General features: G+C 44.4%; 1 non-coding gene across 1 annotated transcript; it reads left to right on the top strand.

The window, feature by feature from the left end:
* Positions 1 to 379: 379 nt before the first annotated feature.
* trnav-uac (transfer RNA valine (anticodon UAC)) lies at positions 380 to 452 on the top strand. The gene has a single exon. It is a non-coding gene; the product is annotated as a tRNA-Val (tRNA).
* Positions 453 to 24467: the final 24015 nt, after the last annotated feature.

Here is a 24467-nt window from a genome sequence, read left to right as displayed (position 1 = left end):
CCAAAGTTAAACAAGTCCCGTTCCCCAGCATTTGGCCTCAATCCCTCTAAACCCATTCTATCCAGAAAATCATCCGGTTACCTTTGCAATTTTCTGAGCGTAATAGCCTCGTCCACATTCGCGGGTCGCTTATTCCATACACGCACAACCTTCAGTGTGGGAAATGTGTCTCAGGTACTTTGTCAATTTCTGCCAAATCACCTTAAACCAATGCTCTCGAGTTTTCAACTCGCCCCAGCTTAGGGAAAACACGAATGTACTCAGTTTACAACCCTTCCATCAGATAATATCGCAGCCGTTACGCTGCAGGGAAACTTGTCCCGGCCTATTCCACCTCGCCCAACGGTCCAAGCATTAACGACATCCTTGTCTGCGGCTGGTTTGTGTGGTATAGTGGTCATTACATTCGTCTTACACGCGAAAGGTCCCCAGTTCGAAACTGGGCAGAAACTACTTTGTTCTTCAATTGCAGCACTTTACATGGACAAAAATTGAGCTTTCTTGCTTGCTTTCCCATCAACAAACCTGCCTTCGAATTTGCTTTAACAAATCTGCTCTCGTAGTGAAATGTAATGTAGCACAATTCCATTTAATTACTGCGCAAAGCATTGTAAAGTTTTTCTCCAACCTGGCTCTGATCATAAGTCATTCTGTTTGAGAGTGTAGTTACCGTGTTCTGATCCTTCCATAAAAAGCAGTTCCGCGTTTGCATTCCTTGCGCAGGCGACCGGTTCAAAGACAGGGAAGAAGCTGATGCGCTGGTGTCACAGTACACTACGGATTCCTGAACTAGTCTGTCTGTCAAACGTAGCCCAAAGTCGTCTCTGAAAGATCTCATTTGGAAGTTGTCTGACGTTATTCAACGTGCGAGAATTGGCACCAGAGATCCTGAATCATGTTTTGGAGCAGTTCACACGTTAGTGGCTCATTCAATCAGCAACAGCAATGAAAGAAATTATGCTCTCCGAGGAACCTCTGGACCTACGCTTTCAAAGCACCGCTGGTATTAAGGTGACACCCGAGATCTAAGCCATGTTGGAACTGAAACGGCGGAAACGAGAGACAGGATGCAGAATGATATCGCACTCATCTGGTTTTCTTAAATCAATGACGGGCAGGAAACTGTAAACGGGCAGGGCGAGTGGGAAAGTGAGGCAGTTGCAGCTCTGGTGAAACTCCTTCTTTGTGAGTCACTCAGCAACAAGAGAGGTGAAGGTGACTCAGGCGTGAGAGCTCTTCACATCGAGAACAAAAGGCATTCAAGGGCAGTTAGCACCTCTTCCGGAGTGGGGGTGTGGTGAGGTGCTAACAGAACCTCTTGAATTCTGTACCTCCGGTTTTAGTGTGGAGAACATTCTTTGGGACTATTATTCTGAGAAACAGACACAGTGACTGAAACTATGCTGCACGGTATGATGTGGAACACGGCCTGCTCAGCTTTGTGCATTTTCCCTGTAGTCCCGTGTGTTTCATGTTCCGTGTAATCGTGAAAGTTGTCCTGTTTCGAGCAATGAGTGAAAACATTTAGCAAAGCAAGATTCGAAATTGCAATAAAGTCAAGCAGCTCATGGTTATTTCAACAATCCTTAACCTAACATATACTCACGCACTCACAGAGACATTTTTAGTTGAAAGAGTCTGAGAAGATACACTCAAGAGACCATTGATTTTTTTTTTGTCTGGATTGATGGGCTATCATTATCTGCTGCGAAATTCATATTGTAGCCAGACGCATGTCAGTAGCTGTGCGAGTCGGACAGGGATCATGGAACCCTTTTCATGTGACTTTTCATCTGCTGGTTTGAATCCCGTCATAGGCATTTATGCTGATCAACTCCAACAGCTTGTTAAAATGCTGTTTCGATCCCCGTTATATTGATGTTCAAAACAAAACTGCGGTGTGGGAATGTGCTGAATATTTAAAGTGTCTGTCCTGTCATGAACATGTTCTCCTCCCGCGCAGAAAATCGCAAGCAGCTCTAATGTTGCTTTGTTTTCCATGCAAGTTGAGTTTTTACTGGAACGGAATGGAGAATTTTATTTCATCGCTGTTGTGAAACAAGGTCCTGCGGAGACTCGACTCGTCGTTGTTTGGTTTTCTGGCCAATGGGAAAATCGTTCCCAAGAATTCCGATGTCATATGTTATGGCATTTCTCCCATTTCCTTCATTTCCGTCCAGGAGACATCGGAAGGTAAAGGTCATCTAATCGAGACTGTGATTGGTGAAATTCGCTTTTTATGGCCCATTCTTATTATGTTCGCTTCTTCTCTCTTTTCAGCTTTGTCTGGGAAGTGGTGGTGCAGTAAGGCTGCAGTATGTTTGAAAGAGTAGTTTGGAATTGCCCTGTTGTTAGTTGTGAGATTACATTATGCCTCATGCCCTCGGATTGTTTCACATTTAGCATTCATGCTTCGCTGTGTCTGAACATGCATTTGGTTTGCCAGTTTTGTTTGTGTTCCTTGTTAAATGCTTTCTATTTTGCGATTCGCTCAGTACCTTACGAATTAACAGGTTTTCTGACTTAATTTCCAGCTGCCAAAATCTTCAATTGAGGATCTGGAAAAATTTCACAGAATATTGCCAGTCAGAGCAAAAGTAGGAAAGTCGTTCGTTTCGGCAGTGTTTCAAAATCCTACCTTTCCCGTGAGCAGTCGAACAGACTGAATGATTGTGCCACAGACTGCGATGCTAAAAAGTGATCCTTTAAAGCATGTGTAATAAGCAACACAACGTTATTGGTTTACACTGCGTGGGAACAGATACTACAGTGTATCACGTCCATGCCCACCACATAGCCAAAATTAAACACGTCCCATTCTCCAGCATTTGCCCTCAATCCTTCTAAACCCATTCTATCCAGAAAATCACCCCGTTACCTTTGCAATTTTCTGAGCGTAATAGCCTCCTCCACTTCCTCTGGTAGCTTATTCCATACACGCACAACCTTCTGTGTGGGAAATGCGCCTCAAGTACTTTGTCAATTTCAGCCAAATTATCTTAAACCAATGCTCTCGAGTTTTCAAATCGACCCAGCTTAGGGATAATACGAATTTTCTCAGTTTACAACCCTTCCATCAGATCATGTCGCAGCCGTTACGCTGCAGGGAAACCTGTCCCAGCCTATTCCACCTCGCCCAATGGTCCAAGCATTAACGACGTCCTTGTCTTTATTTTGTCATCAATTTATCGTGTCTTTTTTTGAAGTTTTCAAGATTTGCATTACGCTGGACAATAACGAGCTGTTGGAAACTGAAAGATAAAAGGTAGAATGGCTTCAACTTTCAGTGCTGGACACCACTGAGCCTCTGCACGGGCGGCCGCGGCTTATTTCTGTGCTGTAGTGGTCATCGCATTCGCCTTACACACGAAAGGTCCCCAGTTTGAAACTGGGCAGAAACTACTTTGTTCTTCAATTGCAGCACTTTACATGGACAAAAATGGTGCTTTCTTGCTTGCTTTCCCACCAACAAACCTGCCTTCGATTTTGATTGAACACATCTGCTCTCGTAGTGAAATGTAATGTAACACAATTCCATTTAATTGCTGCGCAAAGCATTGTAAAGTTTTTCTCCAACCTGGTTCTGATCATAAGTCTTAGTATTCATGATTCGCTGTGTCTGCATATGCATTAGGCATGCCAGTTTTGTTTGTATTCCGTGTTAAATGCTTTCTGTTTGCGATTCGCTCAATGCATTACGAGTTAACAGGGGTTCTGAGGTAACTTCCAGCAGCAGAAATCCTCAACTTAGGATCTGGGAAAATTTCACGAAGTATGGTCAGTCGGAGCAAAAGTAAGGAAGTCGTTGGTTTCAGCAGTGTTTCACAATACTACCTTTCCCGTGAGCAGTCGAACAGACTAAATGATTGTGCTACAGACTGCGACGGCAAGCTCCGCTAAAAAGTATCCTTTAAAACCGGTGTAAGCAACACAACGTTATTGGGGGACACCGCGTGGAAACAGATACTTTGGTGTATCTCATCCATGCTCACCACATCACCAAAATTAAACAAGTCCCGTTCCGCAGCATTTGGCTCCAATCCCTGCAAACCCATCCTATCCAGAAACTCATCCGATTACCATTGCAATTTTCTGAGTGCAATAGGCTCCTCCACTCCCTCTGGTAGCTCATTCCATACACCCATAACCTTGTGTGTGGGAAATGTGCCACGGGGTCCTTTGTCAATTTCAGAGCACTCACCTAAAACCTATGCTCTCGAGTTTCCAACTCACCCGAGCTTGGGTAAGACACGTAAATACTCAGTTTACAATCCTTCCATAAAATCATGTCGCAGCCGTTATGCTGCCGGGAAAGTAGTCCCAGCCTATTCCACTTCACTCTACAGTCCAAACATTGACGACATCCTTGTCTATATTTTGTCACTAATTTCACGTCTATTTTTTTTTTAACTTTTTCCAGATGTCAATTAGCCTGGATAACAATGGAGAAAGAAAGGTGAAACGTAGAATGGCTTCAACTTTCAGTGCTGGATGCCACAGAGCCGTAGTGCGTCCAGTTGAAGCCAGTTTCTGTAGTGTAGTGGTCATCCCGCTCACCTCACACGCGAAAAGTCCCCAGTTCGAAACTGCTTCGTTCTTCATTTGTAGCCTTTTACACGGACAAGAACGGAGCTTTCTTGCTTGCTCTCCCATCTGAAAACCTGCCTTCGAAAATGCTCGAACAAATCTGCTCTCTTTGTGAAATGTGATGCAATTCCATTAAAATAGTTTGCAAAGCGTTGTAAAGTTTTTCTCCAACCTGGGTCTGATCATATGACATTCTGCTTCAGAGCGTAGTTACCGCGTTCTGAATCTTCCACCAAAAGCAGTACCGCGTTTGCATTCCTTATGCAGGCGGGCAGGTTCAAAGACAGGGAAGAAGCTGACGCGCTGGTGTCACAGTACACCACGGATTCCTGAACTAGTCTGTCTGTCAAATGTAGCCCAAAGTCGTATCTGAAAGACCTAATTTGGAAGCTCTCTGTCGTTATTCAACGTGCGAGAATTGGCAGCAGAGGTGCTGAATCATGGTTTCGATCAGTTCGCACGTTAGTGACTCATTCAATCAGCAACAGCAATGGAAGAAATTACACTCTCAGAGGCACATTTGGACTTGTGCTTTCAAAACGTCGCTAGTATTAAGGTGCGCCCCGAGATCTAAGCCATGTTGGAACTGAAACGGAGGAATCGACAGAGAGGCTACAGAATGACATCGCATCCTTTTGGTTTTCTTTAAATCACTGACGAGCAGGAAAATGTAAACGGGGAGAGCGAGTGGGAAAGTGAGGCAGTTGCAGCTCTGCTGAAATTCCTTCTTTGTGAGTCACTCAGCAACAAGAGACGTGAAGGTGACTCATGCGGGAGAGCTCTTCACATCGAGAACAAAAAGCACTCAAGAGCAGTTAGCACCTCTTCCGGAGTGGAGGTGGGGTGAGCAGTAACTTCTGTTACTATGTTCAGAAACTGCCTTTTCGATTGACTTGGACAGAAACTGCATTTCTAAAAAGCACCATGGAGTTTAGCAAAATTTATTGAGTCGCTCCTTGTCGATTCCCACACAGGTTTCCAACTCACTTGATATCCATGTGGCTCATGACCAGGTGTGAACATCTCTGCAGTAAATTGCACGGTTAAGGTAAAACACAAGGAAAGTGGCATCTCGAACAGACACAGTGACTGAAACGATGCTGCACGGTATGATGTGGAACACGGCCTGCTCAGCTTTGTGCATTTTCCCTGTAGTCCGGTGTGTTTCGTGTTCCGTGTAAATATGAAAGTTGTCCTGTTTCGAGCAATGGGTGAAATCATTCAGCAAAGCAAGAAGCGAAATTGAAGTAATGTCAAGCAGCTCATGGTGATTTGACCAAATCATAACCGAACATATATTCTCACGCAGTCACAGATACATTTGTAGCTGAAAAGAGTCTGAGAAGATAGACTCAGCTTACTATTGATTTTTGTCCTGATGGATGGGCTTTCATTATCTGCTGCGAAATTGACATTGTAGCCGGGCACATCCCAGCAGCTGTGCGAGTCGGAGAGGGACCATGGAGGATCCTCAACTGAGGACCTGGGAAAATTTCACGAAGTATGGTCAGTCGGAGCAAAAGTAAAGAAGTCGTTCGTTTCTGAAGTGTTTTCAAGATGTCAATTACCCTGGATGACAACGAGCTGTTGGAAAAAGAAAGGTGAAACGGAGAATGTCTTCACCTTTCAGTGCTGGGTGCCACAGAGCCGCAGCGCGGCCGGCTGAGGCTTGTTTCTGTCGTGTAGTGTTCATCACGTTCGCCTTACACGCGGTAGGTCCCCGGTTCGATACTGCGCAGAAACTGCTTTCTTCTTCAATTGCAGGCTTTTACAAGCCGAGCGGTCTAAGGTGCTGGATCCAGGTTCGAGTCCTGAAAGCGGCGTGGGTTCGAATCCCACCACTGCTATTTCAGCTGATCAACTCCATCGCCACAGCACTGTTAAAATGCTGCTTCGATCCCCGCTGCATGGATGCCCCCGGGTATTTAACTGTGGTATGTAAACGTGCTGACCATTGCAACATTTCTCTGCTGTCGTGATGGTAATCGCTTCGACTCTCGCCTTACATTGCAGGCAAGTTGAGTTTTTACTGGAACCGAATGGAGACTGTTATTTCATCGCTGTCGTGAAACAGAGTCCTGCGGTGAGTTGATTCATCGTTATTTGGCTTTCTGGCGAATGGGAAAATCTTTCCAATGAATATGTTATTGAATTTCTCCCATTTCCATCGTTTCCGTCCTGGAGACATCAGAAGGGAAAGGTAATCTCATCGAGACTGTGATTGTTGAAATTCATTTTTTTATGGCCCATACTTATGATATTCGTTCTTTCTCTCTTTTCAGCATTGTCTGGGAAGTGGTGGTGCACTAAGGCTGCAGTATGTTTGAAAGAGTAGTTTGGAATTGCTCTGTTGTTAGTTGTGAGATTACTTTATGCCTCTTGACCTCGGACTCTCTCACAGTTAACATTCATGCTTCGCTCTGTCTGAATATGCTTTAGGTATGCCAGCTTTGATTGTGTTCCGTGTTAAATGCTTTCTATTTGCGATTCGCTCAATACGTTACGAGTTATCACGGGTTCTGAGGTAACTTCCAGCAGCAAAATCCTCAACTTAGGATCTGGGAAAATTTCACGAAGTATGGTCAGTCGGAGCAAAAGTAAGGAAGTCGTTCGTTTCTGCAGTGTTTCACAATACTACCTTTCCCGTGAGCAGTCGAACAGACTAAATGATTGTGCTACAGACTGCGACGGCAAGCTCCGCTAAAAAGTAATCCTTTAAAACCGGTGTAAGCAACGCAAGGTTATTGGGGTACAGCGCGTGGAAACAGATTCTTCGGTGTATCTCATCCATGCTCACCACATATCCAAAGTTAAACAAGTCCCGTTCCCCAGCATTTGGCCTCAATCCCTCTAAACCCATCCTACACAGAAACTCATCCGATTACCATTGCAATTTTCTGAGTGCAATAGCCTCCTCCACTCCCTCTGGTAGCTCATTCCATACACCCATAACCTTGTGTGTGGGGAATGTGCCTCGGGATCCTTTGTCAATTTCAGACCACTCACCTAAAACCGATGCTCTCGAGTTTCCAACTCACCCTACCTTGGGTAAAACACGTAAATACTCAGTTTACAACCCTTCCATAAAATCAGCCGTTATGCTGCCGGGAAAGTTGGCCCAGTCTGTTCCACTTCACTCTACAGTCCAAACATTGACGACATCCTTGTCTATATTTTGTCACCAATTTCACGCCTATTTTATTTAACTTTTTCAAGATGTCAATTTCCCTGGATAACAACGAGCTATTGGAAAAAGAAAGGTGAAACGTAGAATGGATTCAACGTTCAGTGCTGGATGCCACAGAGCCGCAGGGCGCCCGTCTGCGGCTGGTTTCTGTCGTGTTGTGGTCATCACGTTCGCCTAACACGCGAAAGGTTCCCAGTTCCAAACTGGGCAGAAACTGCTTTGTCCTTCAATTGCAGCCTTTTACACGGACAAGAACGGAGCTTTCTTGCTTCCTCTCCCATCTGCAAACCTGCTTACGAAAATGCTCGAACAAATCTGCTCTCTTTGTGAAATGTGATGCAATTCCATTTAATTAGTTTGCAAAGCATTGTAAAGGTTTTCTCCAACCTGGTTCTGATCATATGCCATTCTGTTTGAGTGTGTAGTTACCGCGTTCTGATCCCTTCCACGAAAAGCAGTACTGCATTTGCATTCCTTGCGCATGCGGGCCGGTTCAAAGACAGGGAAAAAGCTGATGCGCTGGTGTCACAGCGCACCACGGATTCCTGAACTAGTCTGTCTGACAACAAGAAGAGACGTGAAGGTGACTCAGGCGTGAGAGCTCTTCAAATCGAGAACAAAAAGCACTCAAGGGCAGTTAGCACCTCTCCCGGAGTGGGAGTGGTGTGAGTAGTAACTTCTGTTACTATGTTCAGAAACTGCCTTTTAAATTGAGGTGAACAGAAACTGCATTTCTAATAAGCAACATGGAATTTAGCAAAATTTATTGAGTCGCTTGTCGTCGATTCCCACACAGGTTTCCAACTCAGTTGGTATCCACGTGGCTCATGTCCAGGTGTGAACATCTCTGCAGCAAATTGCACGGTTAAGGTAAAAGGCAAGGAAAGTCGCATCTCGAACTGGCCCCGAGGTCAGAGCATCTCACAATTTGATCTGTCGTTCTCGGATTGTAATGCTACCTCCGGTTTTAGGGTGGAGAACATTCTTTGGGACTCTCATCCTGCAAAACAGACACAGTGACTGAAATTGTAGTGCGCGGTATGATGTGGAACACGGCCTGCTCAGCTTTGTGCATTTTTCCTGAAGTCTGGTGTGTTTCGTGTTCCGTGTAAACGTGAAAGTTGTCCTGTTTCGAGCAATGTGTGAAATTATTTAGCAAAGCAAGAATCGAAATTGAAGTAATGTCAAGCAGCTCAAGGTTATTTGACCAAATCATAACCGAACATATATTCTCACGCACTCACAGATACATTTGTAGCTGAAAAGAGTCTGAGAAGATAGACTCAGCTTACCATTGATTTTTGTCTGGTTTGATGTACTCCTTCGTTGTGATTTATTCAGCAACAAGAAGCATGAAGGTGACTCAGGCAGAGACCTCTTCCTATCGAGAACAAATGCACTCAAGTACAGTTAGCATCTCTTTGACATCTTCTGTGGTGGGGTGGGGTAATCACCTTTTGATTTCTGTTAATATTCTCAAAAACTGAAAGTTGTCCTGTTTCGAGCAAATGTCGAAATCATTTACCAAAGCAACATTCCAAATACCAGTAATATCATGCAGCTCATGGTTTCTTTGTCGAATCATAATCGAATATACATTCTATCATACAGACATTACATTTGTGGCTTTCGCGAATCTCAGAATTTTGATTCAGTTTTCCAATTATTTTTGTCTGGATTGAAAGTTTGTTGTGAAATTGATTTTGTAGTCGGGCATATCCCTGCAGCTGTGCCAGCAGGAGAGGGATCGCAGAACTGTTTCCCTGTGACATTGCTTCTAATGTTTCACAGGAGCACCATGGAAGGTGTAAGACAATGTGCTGCAGCTATGGCTGGTTTCGTGGCCGAGTGATCGAAAGTGCCGGTTTCCCATTCTAAGCTGGCCCGTGCACAGATCCGACTGCTGCCCTTTGTGGGTGTGTTGCCTGTTTTACTGCAGCGTGTTAAATGCTGCCGTGTTTAAACTCCAACACAACCATGTGGCTTTGCTTTTGGAAATGTACCTCTGATTTGGGAGAGTGCACACTCTCCGTCCTGTCAATGTCCATGTTTTAATGATCAAGTTTGCGTCCCACATGAAATGTCCCGGTCTCAAGCGGTTCCACTGCTACATCATGTTCCGGCCAAGTTGTGTTGTTCACTCTTTTCACTGAAACCTAGTGGAGATTGGTATTTCATCGCTGTTGTGAAACAAAATCCTGCAGTGACTTTACTTCTCCTTATTTGGTGTTCCGGCGAATGGGAAAATAATTCCTGTAAATTGTGATGTCATATGGTCTTAACTTTCTTTTATTTCCTTCACTTCTGGCCGGGAGAGGTGGGCTGCAGGCACTGCCGCATTGTTGATCGGATGGGCAAACTCATCTAATCGAGACTGTGTTTGGTAATCTTCACGTTTCATGGCCCATTCATGTTCTGTTCTTTCTTTTCCCTCATTTTGGAGTGTTTGGGAAGGTGGCGGTGCACTAAGATTCCAATTCATTTTGGGAGTGCAGTTTGGAATTGCCCTGAAGGATCTAGGAGTGTTTATGGCTGATTGTCCTAGGACTGTCCCCAGAACAGCATTCATGCTTCAATTTCACTGAAAATGCATTTTAAACAAACTCCCATTTCGCAGCATTTGGCCCTTATCCCACTAAACCCTCCCTATTCAGAAACCCAACTAGTTGCGTTTGAAATCTTCAAAGTGTACTAGCCTCCTCCACTTCCTCTGGTATCTGATTCCATACACGCACAACCTTCTGCGTGGGAAAGCTGCCTCAAGTCCCTTTTATATTTTACCCATCTCACCTTAAAGCTATGCTCTCCAGTTTTCAACTCGGCTCATATTGTGGAAAACAAAAACTTAAGTATTCTGTTGACAAACTTTCCTTAAGGTCATTCTCGACGATGAAGGGAAAGTTGTCCCAGTATGTTCAGACTCGCCCAACATTGAAAACTATGCACCGCTGACAACATCCTTGTCTATATATTTTCAGTAATTTCACGTGATTTTCTTAATTTGTCAATGATGCCAATTACGCTGGAGAATAACCAGCTCCTGGAAACGGAAAGGTGAAACGTTGAACTGCTGTAAACTTTAGTGCTGGCCTACTCTGAACACCAGCTGCTCGCGGCGTTGTTTCCTGTCGTGTTGTGACTGTTGGAGTCACCTCATATACGAAAGCTCCCCAATTCAAAATCGGGCAAGAATAGCCTTATTGCCTATGACAGCCTATCAGACTGACGTGAGCAGAGCTTTGTAACTTGCTGTTCACGTCAGCAAATCCGCCTTTGAATTTGATCGCTCATACATGCTCGAATGGTGAAAAGGAATGCAATCCCGTTTCATTACTGTGTGAATCATTGTTACGTTTTTCTCCAACCAGGTTCTGAATAAGCACAGATGTGTACAGCATTGATGGCCATTCTGGTTTAGAGAGGAATTACCGTGCTCTGATCCTTCCACTCAAAGCAGTCCCCACCAGAGAAAAAGGAACCATCATAAACTGGATGATACCCAGGCCCATCGATGTGACTGCCTGAGGTACATCGCTATGGCTCTGGTACTGGGATAATACTAGCCCACGGCTTGACACAAACTGGAAATTAAATACAGCGCTTCAGGCTGTTCAGTCCAACTGTATACCATTAATATACAGTGTGCATAGCATTCCCTATATATAACCACTTCATCAAATCCTTCCTGTCAATCTATCCAAAAACTTAATTTTTGATCTCATCTTCCATTTCCGCACCTAATGTGAACATCTTATTTTCGCCTTCCTGTTGTGGTTCTGTTCGCCGATCTGGGAATTTATGTTGCAAGCGTTTCGTCCCCTGTCTAGGTGACGACCTCAGTGCTTGGGAGCCCCTGTGAAGCGCTTCTGTGATGTTTCCTCTGGCATTTATATTGGCTTATCTCTGCCACTTTCCGTTGTCAGTTCCAGCTGTCCGTTCCAGTGGACGGTATGTTGGGTCCAGGTCGGCGTGCTTATTGATTGAATCGGTGGGTGCTTCCAAGAACACCAACAAGCCACGAAATGACATGGCCAGCTATCCTTAGTAGTCACACACGCAGTTGACAAGCAACATGAGTTCGACTGGGGCAACACTACTATTATAGGTCAAGCCAAACAGAAAACAGTCAGGGAATTCCTAGAGGCACGGCACTCATCCACAGATTTCTGCAGTCAGTTCACAGGAACATTCACACTCTTGTGTGTGTGTGTGTGAAGGTGCTTTACCACACACCATGATGTTTGAAACCTTTACTCACTGACATACGAGATAAATATGTTCTCTTTATGTCTAAATGAATTTAGTGACTCTGTTGGATCTTTATATCATGTTTGAGTTGTCTCACCGATCTTCAGTTCTTTCAAACTGTTTCTCTGTGAAATGATTTTCATATATTATCGTGGTCCATACAGTGTAATATCTCAGATCAAACAAATCCAATTTCAGAGAGACACCTTTCTCATTTCCACACCTCCTCCCAAACAAATGGTCGAATCATCTCGAAAGATACAAAAAAAACACCCTCAAATGCGAAAAGGAATCTGAGACATTGTGTGTCCTGTGGTGCAAACGTATTGTAGAATGCACAGCCCCCCACACGGAAGGATGTTACACAAGAGATGAAGCTCTTTGCTGCTTTTGGATATCAATGGTGATGAAAGGCAATGGTGAAGGTTGTTAACAATCAGAAATATTATTTTGTCCCACATGTTAACAAGCTTAGATTACTTACAGTGTGGAAACAGGCCCTTTGGCCCAATAAGTCCACACCGCCCAACGGAAGCTCAACCCATTCTCCTACCTTTACCCCTTCATCTAAAACTATAGGCAACTTAGTATGGACAAACCACCCAACCTGCACAGTTTTGGATTGTGGGAGGAAATCAGGGCACAACCACACAGAGAATGTATAAACTCCACACAGATAGTTACCTGAGACAGGAATTGAACCTGCGTTTCGGGCACTGTGAGGCTGCAGTACAAACTATCGTGCCACTGTGCCGCTTTTAATGCGGCTGAAGCAGCATTCAACTAAGCAAGTGGAGAGGATTCCATATCACACCTGACTTACATCGTGGAAGGTGGGGAGTCAGGAGGGAGTTGAGCGCTGCAAGACTTTTTACCTCTGCCCAGATCATATATCCACAGTTGTATGGTCAGTACTGTTCAGTTTCTCATCAACGTTACGCCCTGAAATGCTGCTCATGGAGGATTCAATAATGATATTGCTGTTGAATGTCAACAAGCAATACTCAGATTTTCTCTTGTTGAAGATGGTCTTTGCCAGGCAGCTGTTACTTGACACTTGTGCAGATTTTAGATACTGGCCAGGTCTTGCTACATGTGGGTATGCGATTTTTGAGAACATTTTTAGCTTAGGTTGAGGGTCAGATTGTAAGATTGTTCTCAGTGAGAACAGGCCTACCAGCTCAGCGAGCAACCTTACAACTTGAACATATGGATATGTGCTATATCAGTATCTGAGCAGTTGAAAATGATGCTGAATATTATCCAACCGTAAACCAACATCCCTACCTCTGAAGGGAAAGTGATTGGCAAAACAGCTGAAGATGGTTGGGCCAAAGACCCGGCCCTAAGGAACTCCCCTCTAACTAAGAAGGCCTGGATTCTCAAGCACTCCCCCACCCCCCACCTGCTTCACAAGTGGGACATGACACGTCTGAACAGGTTGGTTAGAAAGGTCACCTGCAGAAAAGTCCAGAGATTCAGGTAGACAGTTGTTTGTTTCAAAGATCAACTGAGGGTGAAGCTGTTATAAAGCTATCGCCCAGGACACTGCAGCACCAGGGTAATGGGTTCTGAAGAAGATGCACACAGGACTGGAATGGTTCACTTTGTTTCTCTGTCCACATTTCCTGACAGACCCTGCTGACCCAGCACTGTCTGATTTCCTGTCAGATTTTCAGCATCTGCATGAGTCATCCTAAGGCCCCGCCGGGCACGGTGACGTCACGGGCCGTCTGCGCATGCGTCCAGTTTCACGGCCAAGATGGCGGCGATTCACCTCGGAACTGCGATACATTTAACCGCAAGTTATTTATCAAGGTGCTCGCTTCCAGCTGAAAGGACTTTCACAAGATGGTGGAATGAAACCTAGAATGTTGATGTCCCTTACCCAGCACTGTGTCTATGTCCTTACTTCAGGGTCTGAATACAGAAGGCCACTAACTCCTCCCTGTGCTGTTTACTGTGAGTGATCTTACCAGCCCACCCCCCAACACCAACACCAACCTTCACAACCAACAGAGCCTCTTTCAGTTTGTCCCCATCTGTGTAACTGTCTCCAACCCAGCCACCTGGTATTGTCCATTGCTTTCCTATCTACGTCGCCTCCAGAGCCTATAAGTCCACTTACATCTTTAAACATCTTCAGTCGGTACAATCTTCCATATCTCTGTTAGTATATAGAATACCATTCTCCCTGAAACACCCTGAAACTCCCAGACAACTATACACCAGTGAGCCTGACGTCGTTGGTGGGCAAGTTGTTGGACGGAATTCTGAGGGACAGGTTGTAAATGTATTTGGAAAGGCAAGGACTGATTCGGAATAGTCAACATGGCTTTGTGCGTGGGAAACTTGATTGAGTTTTTTGAGCAAGTACAAAGAGGATGAAGGCAGAGCGGTAGTTTTAAACAAAAGGATTTCAGTAAGGCGTTTGACAAGGTTCCCCGTGGTAGATTGATGAGCAAGGTTAGATCTCATGGAATACAGGGAGAACTAGCCACTGGAGACAAAGGTTGCTCAAAGGTAGAAGACAGAGGATGGTGGTGGAGAGTAGTTTTCTAGTCTGAAGACCTATGACCAGTGGCATGCCACAAGGATCGGTGCTGGATCCTCTCCATTTTGTCATTTACGTAAATAATTTGCTTGCAAGCATCAGAAGTACAGCCAGTAATTTTGTAGATGATACTAAAATTGGAGGTTACCTCAGATTACAACAGGATCTTGACCAGATGGACCAATGGGCTGAGAAGTGGCAGATGGAGTTTAATTCAGATAAATGCGAGGTGCTGCATTTTGGAAAGCAAATCTTATCAGGAATTATGCACTTCTTGGTGAGGTCCTAGGAAGTGGAACTGCACAAAGAGACTTTGGGGTTCAGGTTCATTGCACCTTGAAAGTGGAGTCGCAGAGAGATAGGAAGTGAAGAATACATATGATATACTTTCGTTTATTGGTTAATGTATTCAGTACAGACATTGGGAGGTCATGTTGTGCACAGGACATTGGTTAGGCCACTGTTGGAATATTGCATGCCATTCGGGACTCCTTCCTATCGGAAAAATGCTGTGAAACTTGACTGCTTTAGAAAGATTTACAAGGATGTTTCCAGGGTTGGAGTATTTGAGCAATAGAGAGAGGCTGAAGAGGATGGGGAAGTTTTCATTCGAGCGTCGGAGGCTGAGGGGTGACCTTATAGATGTTTACAAAATTATGAGGGGCATGGACAGGGTAAATAGCCAAAGTGGTCAGGGATTCCAGAACTAGAGAACATAGGTTTATGATGAGAGGGCTAAGATATAAAAGAGACCTAAGGGGCAGTTTTCTTTAACAAAGAGGGTGGTACGTGTATGGAATGAGTTGCCAGAGGAAGTGGTGGAGGCTGGTACAATTGCAACATTTAAGAGGCATTTGAATGGGTATATGAATTGGAGGCGTTTGGAGGGATATGGGCCAGGTGCTGGCAGATCGGACGAGATTGGCTTGGGGTATCTGTTCATCATGGACGGTTGGACCGAAGGGTCTGTTTCCATTGTGTACATCTCTATGACTCTATGACTATGCCTCTATGAAGCTCTGTCTGTGCCTATCAGTTTGCCTGCCTCTAACCTATATCCATCCCTATCCCTATCTCCAGAATCTAACCCGGGTCCCTCTCTCACCGTAAATTTCTCCTATCCCTAAACCACTTTGTCCCACTGACGTTCTTGACCAGATATAACTCTGATTAACTTGAACATCCTCGAGTCCCTGTAAGACTCCCTATTTCTGTAACCTCTACCCATCAGTTCAATCCCCACTACTGAGGAATGGCTCCCTGCATTTGCCGTAAGGCAGATGGAATGACAGTGAACAGATATGATGGAACTGTCAATCCGGAAATGTGGCTGCAGAATGACATTCGCAGGGAAATGAATACTGAAGGGTTTTGTGGGATCGAGGCGGCTAGGCAAAAAGCCAAAACGTTGTGAAGAAAGGATGAGGTTAACGCAGTAACGAGACATTCATGTGTCGGTGAAGATCAAAATTTGGAGTCTTATTTGAGTGGAGCTGAGAATGAGCAAGCAGCAGCAGCCCTGAGCAATAATTCTTTTATACAACCAACCAGTGATGGTAATGTCAAAATGGTTAGAGTCAGGATACTGAGTGTACTTGTAGCAAGGGCAGTACAGTAAATGTGTGTGAAAGTAGTCCCATCCCGACTGGATAACTAATGAGTATCAGGGCCGTAATGGATGGAATCCTGGATTGTATGCTAGATATTTTTCTATAACATCACATCAAGGATCCATCAACAAAATTGTCTTTTGTAGATCAAATGCTGTGTAATTATAAATATCTAGTAATCCCATTATAAAAGTGTTTTGTGAGCCCACCTCCATAATGCTATGCAGGACATATTGAGTTTGTGTTCTGACCATGAGATGGAGGAGCGGAATTAGGCTATTTGGCCCATTAGGCCATCTGTCCTTCAGTCAGATCATGGTTGATTTGATGATCCTCCACTCTATTTACATACCTTTTCCACAAAACTCCTGTTTCTCTGATTCATTAAAACCTGACCAAGTCTGGTGCAAATGTTCTTAATGACCCAACCTCGATAGCCCTCTGCAGTCAGGAATTCCCACAGAGTCACTACCCTCTGAATGAAGGCATTCCTCCTAATCTCCACCTTAAATGGGTGGATCCTTGCTGAGATTTTATACCTGCAGAAAGTGAGGTCTACAGATGCTGGAGTATCAGAGCTGAAAATGTGTTACTGGAAAAGCGCAGCAAGTCAGGCAGCATCCATCGAACAGGAAACTCGACCTTTTGGGCATAAGCCTCCTGATGAAGGGCTTATGCCCGAAACTTCGAGTTTCCTGTTCCTTGGATGCTACCTCACCTGCTGCGCTTTTCCAGATTTTTGCACCATTGAAACGAAAGGAAGTGACAGAGATAATTATTGCAGATGACATGAAAATTGGTGGAGTCGGGTTAATGAGCAAGGAGATCCAAGGTTGCAGGAGAAAACAGATCAGTTAGAAAGAGGTCAGAGAAATGACAAATAAATTTTAACCTGGACAAGTGTGAGATGATGTCAAAGTCAAGAAGAAAGTTAGGATACTGAGGGACATTGATGTACAGAAGGACCTTGCTGCAAGTCAGTAACTCCCTGAAAATGCCAACAGAAGTGTTTCAGACGGGAAAGAAAGCAAATTGAACACTGGCATTCATGGGTCACAACATTGGGTATAGGGGTTTGCATCTGATGTTGTAATTGTATAAAATGTTTGTTTGGCCACATTTGGAGTACTGTGTGCAGTTCTCATCTCCACAAAATAGGGAGGATGGGGAGCTTTGGAGGGGGTACAAAAGGGGCTTATCAGCACATTGCCTGTGTTAGGGTGCATTAGATATAAGAAGAAATTAAACAAAGTTGGATTGTTTTGTGAGAGTATCAGAAGCTGACAGGCGACCAGGTACAGGAAAATAAAATTAAGAATGGGTATATCATGTGGATAGTCGGAATCTCTTTTGCAGTGTGTAAGTTTCAAATAGTAAAGCGCATAGATTTACGGTGAGAAAGAAGAAGTTCAAACGAGATGTGTGAGACACGTTTATCTAACGTAGAGAGTGGAAGTTACTGAGGGAGGTCGGAGAAACAGAAATGTGAGCAAAGCATTGAAGTGGCATTTAGACAGAAACGTAACAAGCAGAGAATAGAGGGATATCGCACATGTGCAGGTACATAGGACTTGTTTAGAATAGCATCGTGGACAACACAGCCATGGTGTGCCGAAAGGATCTATTACTGTGCTGTACTGTTCTGTTTCCTAACTTCTCAGCATCTAAACTGTCAAAGCCTCCCAGAATCTTAAATGTTAAATTCAACATCTGTCATGTTTTATAAACGTCAATGCGTTCAACCTCAGTGTACTTGACCTCTTCCCATTAGAAAATCCCTCCATTCGCAGGATCATCCGAGTGACCCTTCTCTGGCCTGCCTCCAATGTGACAATGTCGTTCCTTAGGGCACTCAGATTGCTCGTAATGTTCTAGTTGTGGTCTGATTGTACCTTACCCTAGATCTCCCTCTTTTTAGGCTCCATTCCCTTTGTAATAAATGCCAGTATTTGATTTTCCTTCTCTATACCTGCTGACCCTGTGAGCTACCTTTTTCAGATTGATACGCAAGAAATCCCACAACCCTTTCTGCTGTCAGCATGAAACCAAATAGTGTTACCCTGACAGTAAGTCAGGAACTGGAATGTGTTAGAAAGGATATGTCAATATACAATATCTGGACCTTTAGAAACACATTTTATACAATGAATGTGTTAATGAGCCTGTTAGATTTTATTTGTTGGTGTGACAATAAATGGCAGAATAAATAAGGGTGTCGGAGATGTCTGGTGGTACAGAGGTTATGGATTATTTAAATTTTCAAAAGCCTTTGCGCAAGTTTCAAGAAGCGCTAATGAGTAACTTGGTAGAGAATAGGGCCCGTTAAAGATCAATGAAGTCACCTATGTGTGGAACCAGAGGAGATGGATGGGATATTAGACAAAATAGTGTTGTCAGAATTTACTGTGGAAAAAGCCACGGTCAACAAATAGTGATGTCTTGGAAAGAAAGCTCAACCAGGAAGAGACAGAGGTGGAGTCTTAAAACAAATAAAGGTTGATGAATCCACAGGAGCTCATTAGGTCGATCCTCGAACGTTGTGGTAGGGTAAGGAAGAGATTGCATTGTCCCTAACAGATGTATTTACATTATCAACAGACACAGTGAGGAATATGAAGACTGGATGGCGGTTAATACTGTTCCATCACTTAACACTGCAGGGAAAAGCCAGGAAATTACAGCCCAGTGATAGGTACGTTATTGGAGGAGCTTCTGAGAGAAAGGAGCTAAATATATTTGGAAGAGCAAGGGATGATTAAAAATAGTCATCATGGCTTGGCGAGTGGATAACAGTGTTTCTCAAACCGGATTGATTCTTCAAGGAAGTAGAGACAGTGAGGTCTGCAGATGCTGGAGATCAGACTTGTCAGGGTATTGCTGGAAAGGCATAGCAGGTCAGTCAGCATCGGAAGAGCAGGAAAATCGACATTTCAGCCTGGAACGCTTTATCAGGAATGAGAAGGTTGCCAAGAGATAGATGAAGGCAGAACAGTCAATGTTGTCTACATGGACTTCAGCAAAGCATTTGACAAGGTTCTAAGGGATGTAGAACGTCTAGTCAAGAGGAAGAAGGAAGCTGACTTAAGGTTGAGGAAGCAAGAATCAAATAGACCTCTAGGGGATTAGATGGAACAGCATGGTGTCCCCGTGGTTAACACTGCTGCCTCATAGCCTCAAAGCACGTCTCCCTGGTGTCTAACTCTCTTTTATCTCTGTGTCACAAATCCATCTACCTTATTGCAGGGACTTAATTTACAGTTTCCTTCAATTTTCTGTCACAAATCGATTCGCTGATGTACAGTTTCAGTTAAACTTTGACCCTGTTCCTTTCTGCTTACCTTCATCCACATTCCCATGCAGTTCCGATGCTTCACTTTTTCTATTTGGATTTGGAAATCTCCTTCGAACTGAACCCTTCCCCTGCCAATTTAAAGCCCGGTCCCTAAACCTACCGGCATGATTGGCCAGGACACTGGTCCCAGCACAGCTATAGTGGGACCAACTAAATGGATTATTTTTTAAATCCGGCATGGGATCTGGGTGTCTTTGAATGACCAGTCTTGCCCGCCCAGCCCTAGCTGCCCTTGAACTGATTAGCTTGCTTGGCCATTTCAGAGGGTAATTGAAAGACAAACAATTTGCTGTGGGTATGTCATGCAGATCACATGAGGATTGCAAAAGTCCCCAAGTGTCTTCTTGATGAACAAACGTTGTTTTGGACATCAGCAATGGTTACATACTTATTCATGGATTGTTAATTGCAAATTGAAAACAGATATTGATTTGAAATTCCACCATTTCTGATGGTGAGATTTCAATCTGCCTCCACTGAAGTTTGGGTGAGGTTTCGAATACATGCTCTCCCAATAATACCACTAGGCCATCACTTCACCTGCTCAAGGGTTGCTCATTCCTGAGCACTAATACTAGGGCATCTCCAGTGGCTCGACACATCGATGGCCTCACTGATCCTTGAGGAGCCCTAGTGTCTCTCCAGTTGTACTTGGGTGCTGCAGAAAATTGTTTGGGTTCTTCTTAACCTTATCTGCCAAAACTATCTCATTCCCCCAACCCATGTTACTTTCCAGCTTATCTAGCCTCTCCAATTATTTCAAACCCTCCAGGATCAGCAACATCTTCGTCAATCTTTGCTCCATTTACAGGTTCAGGAAATGCTTCTTAAATCAGGATGATCAGAATTCTATGCAGTTCTCCAAAGCGTATATGAATAAGAAGGGTTTAGTGGGATAAGTGCCGGTAAATGGAACTAGAATGGTTATGATATCAGGTCGGTGTGGCCGAATTGGACTGAGGGGCCTGTTTCTTTGCTGTACATCTCTATCACTCTAACTGTTTCCCACTGTTCATTTACAGCCTGAGACTTCAGTCTGTTTCCCCTGTTTACCTTGCTCAGTTCTCCTCTTGAACTCATGTAATTGGCTTTGTTTCTGATGCTCGGGTGTGCTTTATGGTCAATTGAAAACCTGACAATCTCTTTGAATTCCACAATATTGCAACCTTCTGGAGGATCTCTGTGTGACATCACACCTTCAGTCAGCTTCGTCACTCAACGGTCGATCTGAGATAGTGACATCCCGAGCCATTTGCACTAATGTTATACAAAGAAACGCTGACAAAAAACATACAAAGAGGAGCTCTGATAATATCACTCTTGCCAGGGTGACTGCCCAAGATCATGCAAAACTTGAAGTCTCCCAAAATTATCATAATGCCTTTGTTACAATTTCCAATGAATTCCTGTTTAATACAGGGAGGAACAATGAAATGCTGCTAGGAATTTCTGCTTGCGTTTGTGACACATGGGACCCAGAATCTGCATTCAGCCTGATTCAGCCACATCATCTGAGGCCACACACTTTCTCTGTATTGCCCTTGTTATTGATTACTGTCAGAGTTACCCATCCTGTACTCCTATACTGCCCGAGATCCCACAAGATTGTGAACCGTTCCACCTTTTGTTCAACCTGTAACCACCTGTCTCTGCTGACTAAATCCCATTTATCTCTGTGTCACATGTCTATTACATTATTGCAGGTATTTTGGAAATTCCAAAAGAAACAATATTATTATTTATTCTTTCCCACAATATCCTGTCACAAACTGATTCACTGATGTACAGTTTTAGTTAAATTCTGTCCTTTCCTATTCCTTTCTGCTTGTCTTCAGTCACATCCCCATGCTGTTCCGATGTCTCACGTTTTCTCATTGGATTTGGAAAGCTCCCTTCGTCTGAACCCTGTCCCTGCGTCCTCCGTGTCAGCTTAAAGCTCTGTCCATAAACCTATAGACATGATTGGCAAGGACACTGGTCCCAACGATGTTGTTTGTAATTCACCCATGCGATATTGGTGTCGTTGGCTGGCCAGCATTTCATGCCCACTTCCGAGCTGCCCTTGAGCTGTATGCTTTGCTCGATCATGACAGAGGGCATTTTAAAGTCAACTCCATTGCTCTGGGTCTTGAGTCATATATAGGCCAGGCCAGTTGCCTATCACTGATTTACTTCCTGAAAGAATGTTTAGCGTTCAAATGAATATCCCTGCCACCGGCATTAAATTCTAGATGAATAGGCTAGTGAGAGTAATATTAGGCCATCGCCTGGCACACTGATATCTCCCTCATCCCTGAGTACTGATCTCAGTGCACTATGAATCAAACCCCTTCTTCTTGACCGTGGTTTGATCCTGATAACTTCCTGCACTCTGGCGATATCACTCAGTATCTCTCCATGTGCTATCTGTCACGATGAAGGTTTAATTGCTGCCAGTGACTGCACCTTTTGCAGCTACTCCAGATTCTGAGCCAACAGAATTCTCCACTCCAGGGAGACGAGGCAGCGCAGGCCAGGGATGGAGACTGGGATTTTCCAGATCTCTGTGGGACTCAGTGCCATTCTCCCTGTGTAACATTCACTGTATCAGTCTAATTTCCCATTCTGCCTATTTCTCTGTCTCCTGCATGTATTCAGGACGTTCCTGACTCAATAAACTTCCCAACTGCTGGGTGTTTCATCCATCATCTCATTGAACACAATTGTTCAGCCAGAGAGCAGGGAGATCTGGAGTCTTCAATAAATCCTGCAGCGAGGTAAGATCACTCACAGTGAACAGAGCAGAGCGAATTTAGGGGATCGATGTTTGGTCTGGAGGACCTGGCACAGATACAGTGCTGAAGGGTGAACATAGAGCATGAAGGCCCCAGGCTCAATCTCCACTCTCTTGTTAACTTTTATCACTGCTGTTCTGAGCCTTCCATTGACAAAATAGAAAGTTCAAAGTTATCACTCCAGGCCTGTGCTGTATTAGTGACCATCAGGACAACATAGGGGAAAGGAGGCCTCCCTCAAGAAGGTGGGATCGAAAACTGGGATCTTTCTGTTCTCTATTCCCCCTCTCACACGGTCACTTGTAATGTGATACAGTCATACGGCAAGAAAACGCACCTTCTGGTCCATCCCATCTGCACCAGTGCCTTGAATGGTTGTAATTGACAGAAAAGTTCCTATTTCTGCAATCTCCACCCCTCCCATTATCCTGTTTAAATTTGAAACCTACTCCAATGCTGACGACTCTCCCTATTTGTAAATTGCTCCAGTCTCGACAACATGCCCATGTCAATAATCTCATCCTGCACTCAGTATAATAATCTCTATTTCTGTAGTTTTCCACAATAACTGCAGTCCATCCTGTCTCTGTACAATCCTCCAGCCCGGACCAAAATATCCACCTATGTTCCTTCCTCAAGCCCCAAAAGAACATAATGTCACTGTGAACTTCTGCAGGCCTGATCACATTTCTGTCTCCTAGCCTACAGCACCACACGACCTCTGTAACGATCCCCCATGCCTACCGACCTTCTTATCTGTGTAAAAACCTCCGGACCCTTTTCCAGTGGCAACAACACTCCCCACATCTGTGCGCTCCTCCCCGCACCTTAACCATCCTCTCGTTGTGTAGCTCTGCAGTTTAGGGTGGCATAGCGGTACTGTGGTGAGCACTGCTGCCTCATAGTGCCACAGACGCATGTTCGATTCCAGTCTTGGGGAACTGTCTGCATGGAGTAAGCTTATTCTCTCTGTGACTGCATGGGTTTCCCCAGATGCCCCGTTTTCCTCCTACATTCCAAAGAAGTGCAGGTCAGGTGAATTGGCTATTCGAAACTGCCCATAGCATTAGGTGCATTAGTCAGAGGGAAATGTTTCTGGGTGGATTACTCTTTGGAGAGTTGGTGTGGACTTGTTCGGCCGAAGTGCCGTTTCCATACTGTAGGGAATCTAATAAAACCTCAACTCTCCCTCTGCGTTCCATTTTACTGATCCTAAAAATATTCCTCGAACAATTAAACAGCTCCAAACCTCCCAATCTCTGGAAACTGCACCAGTTCCAACATCCCTCCTTATAGGTGTAACCGCTTCCTGAAACGCTCTCAACATATGGAGACCTCACAATCCTCCCTATCTATGCAATCCTCTCAGGTAACTGCAATACTCCCGAACTGTATTACCCAGTCCAATGCCTTTGACTCTCCCAATCCAGTTCCTACAAGAGTCACTATCTGTGTAACATGCTCCCGTCACTATCACCCGCCCTGTCAATGTAAGCTTCTCTTGTATATCCATCCATCTACTCAGCTCAGTACCTTCTCCAGCTCTTTTAGCGCTATCTGAGTAAATGTCACCCTCATCTATAACCCTCCCTATGGGAGGTACCGTTCTGCTGATTCATCACCCTCTCGCTGAATAAATTCTTCCAGATATCCATTCTAAAGGGTAGTTACTTCACTCTAAAGCTATGCCCTTGGTCCCTAGTCTCTCCGCCTAGAGGAAACATCCCCCCACACCCCAGTCCAATCCATCCAGACCCCTCAGTATTCTGTAAGTTTGAATGAGATCCTGCCACCGCCGCCTCTGAAACTTCATCAAGTACAGACCCAGAGACTTCACCTGCTCCTCATATGGCAAGCATTTTATCCTGAGCTCTTTATTGGAAAACTAGTTCTCGTACCCCCTCACATCCTTTGTCCAGTCTGTTAATGTATAACATGTGCAGCGTGGCCCCAACGTTGACCCCTGCTGAGTTCCCCTCGTCACCAGTTCTCATCGTGAAAATGACCCCTTTATACCTACTCTATCTTCAGCTGATCAGCCAATCCTCTACCCATGCCAAGCATGTTGTTCTGAAACTGAAATTTTATTTCACAAACCATGCTGGATTTGTTTTCCTATCAAGCTGTAAACAAGCAGAGTAGATAAACGGAAGGA

This window comes from Hemiscyllium ocellatum, unplaced genomic scaffold, assembly GCF_020745735.1.
Source record: "Hemiscyllium ocellatum isolate sHemOce1 unplaced genomic scaffold, sHemOce1.pat.X.cur. scaffold_451_pat_ctg1, whole genome shotgun sequence".
Lineage (NCBI taxonomy): Eukaryota > Metazoa > Chordata > Chondrichthyes > Orectolobiformes > Hemiscylliidae > Hemiscyllium > Hemiscyllium ocellatum.
The sequence above is the reverse complement of the archived record's forward strand: the minus strand, read 5'-3'. Positions and strand labels throughout refer to the sequence as shown.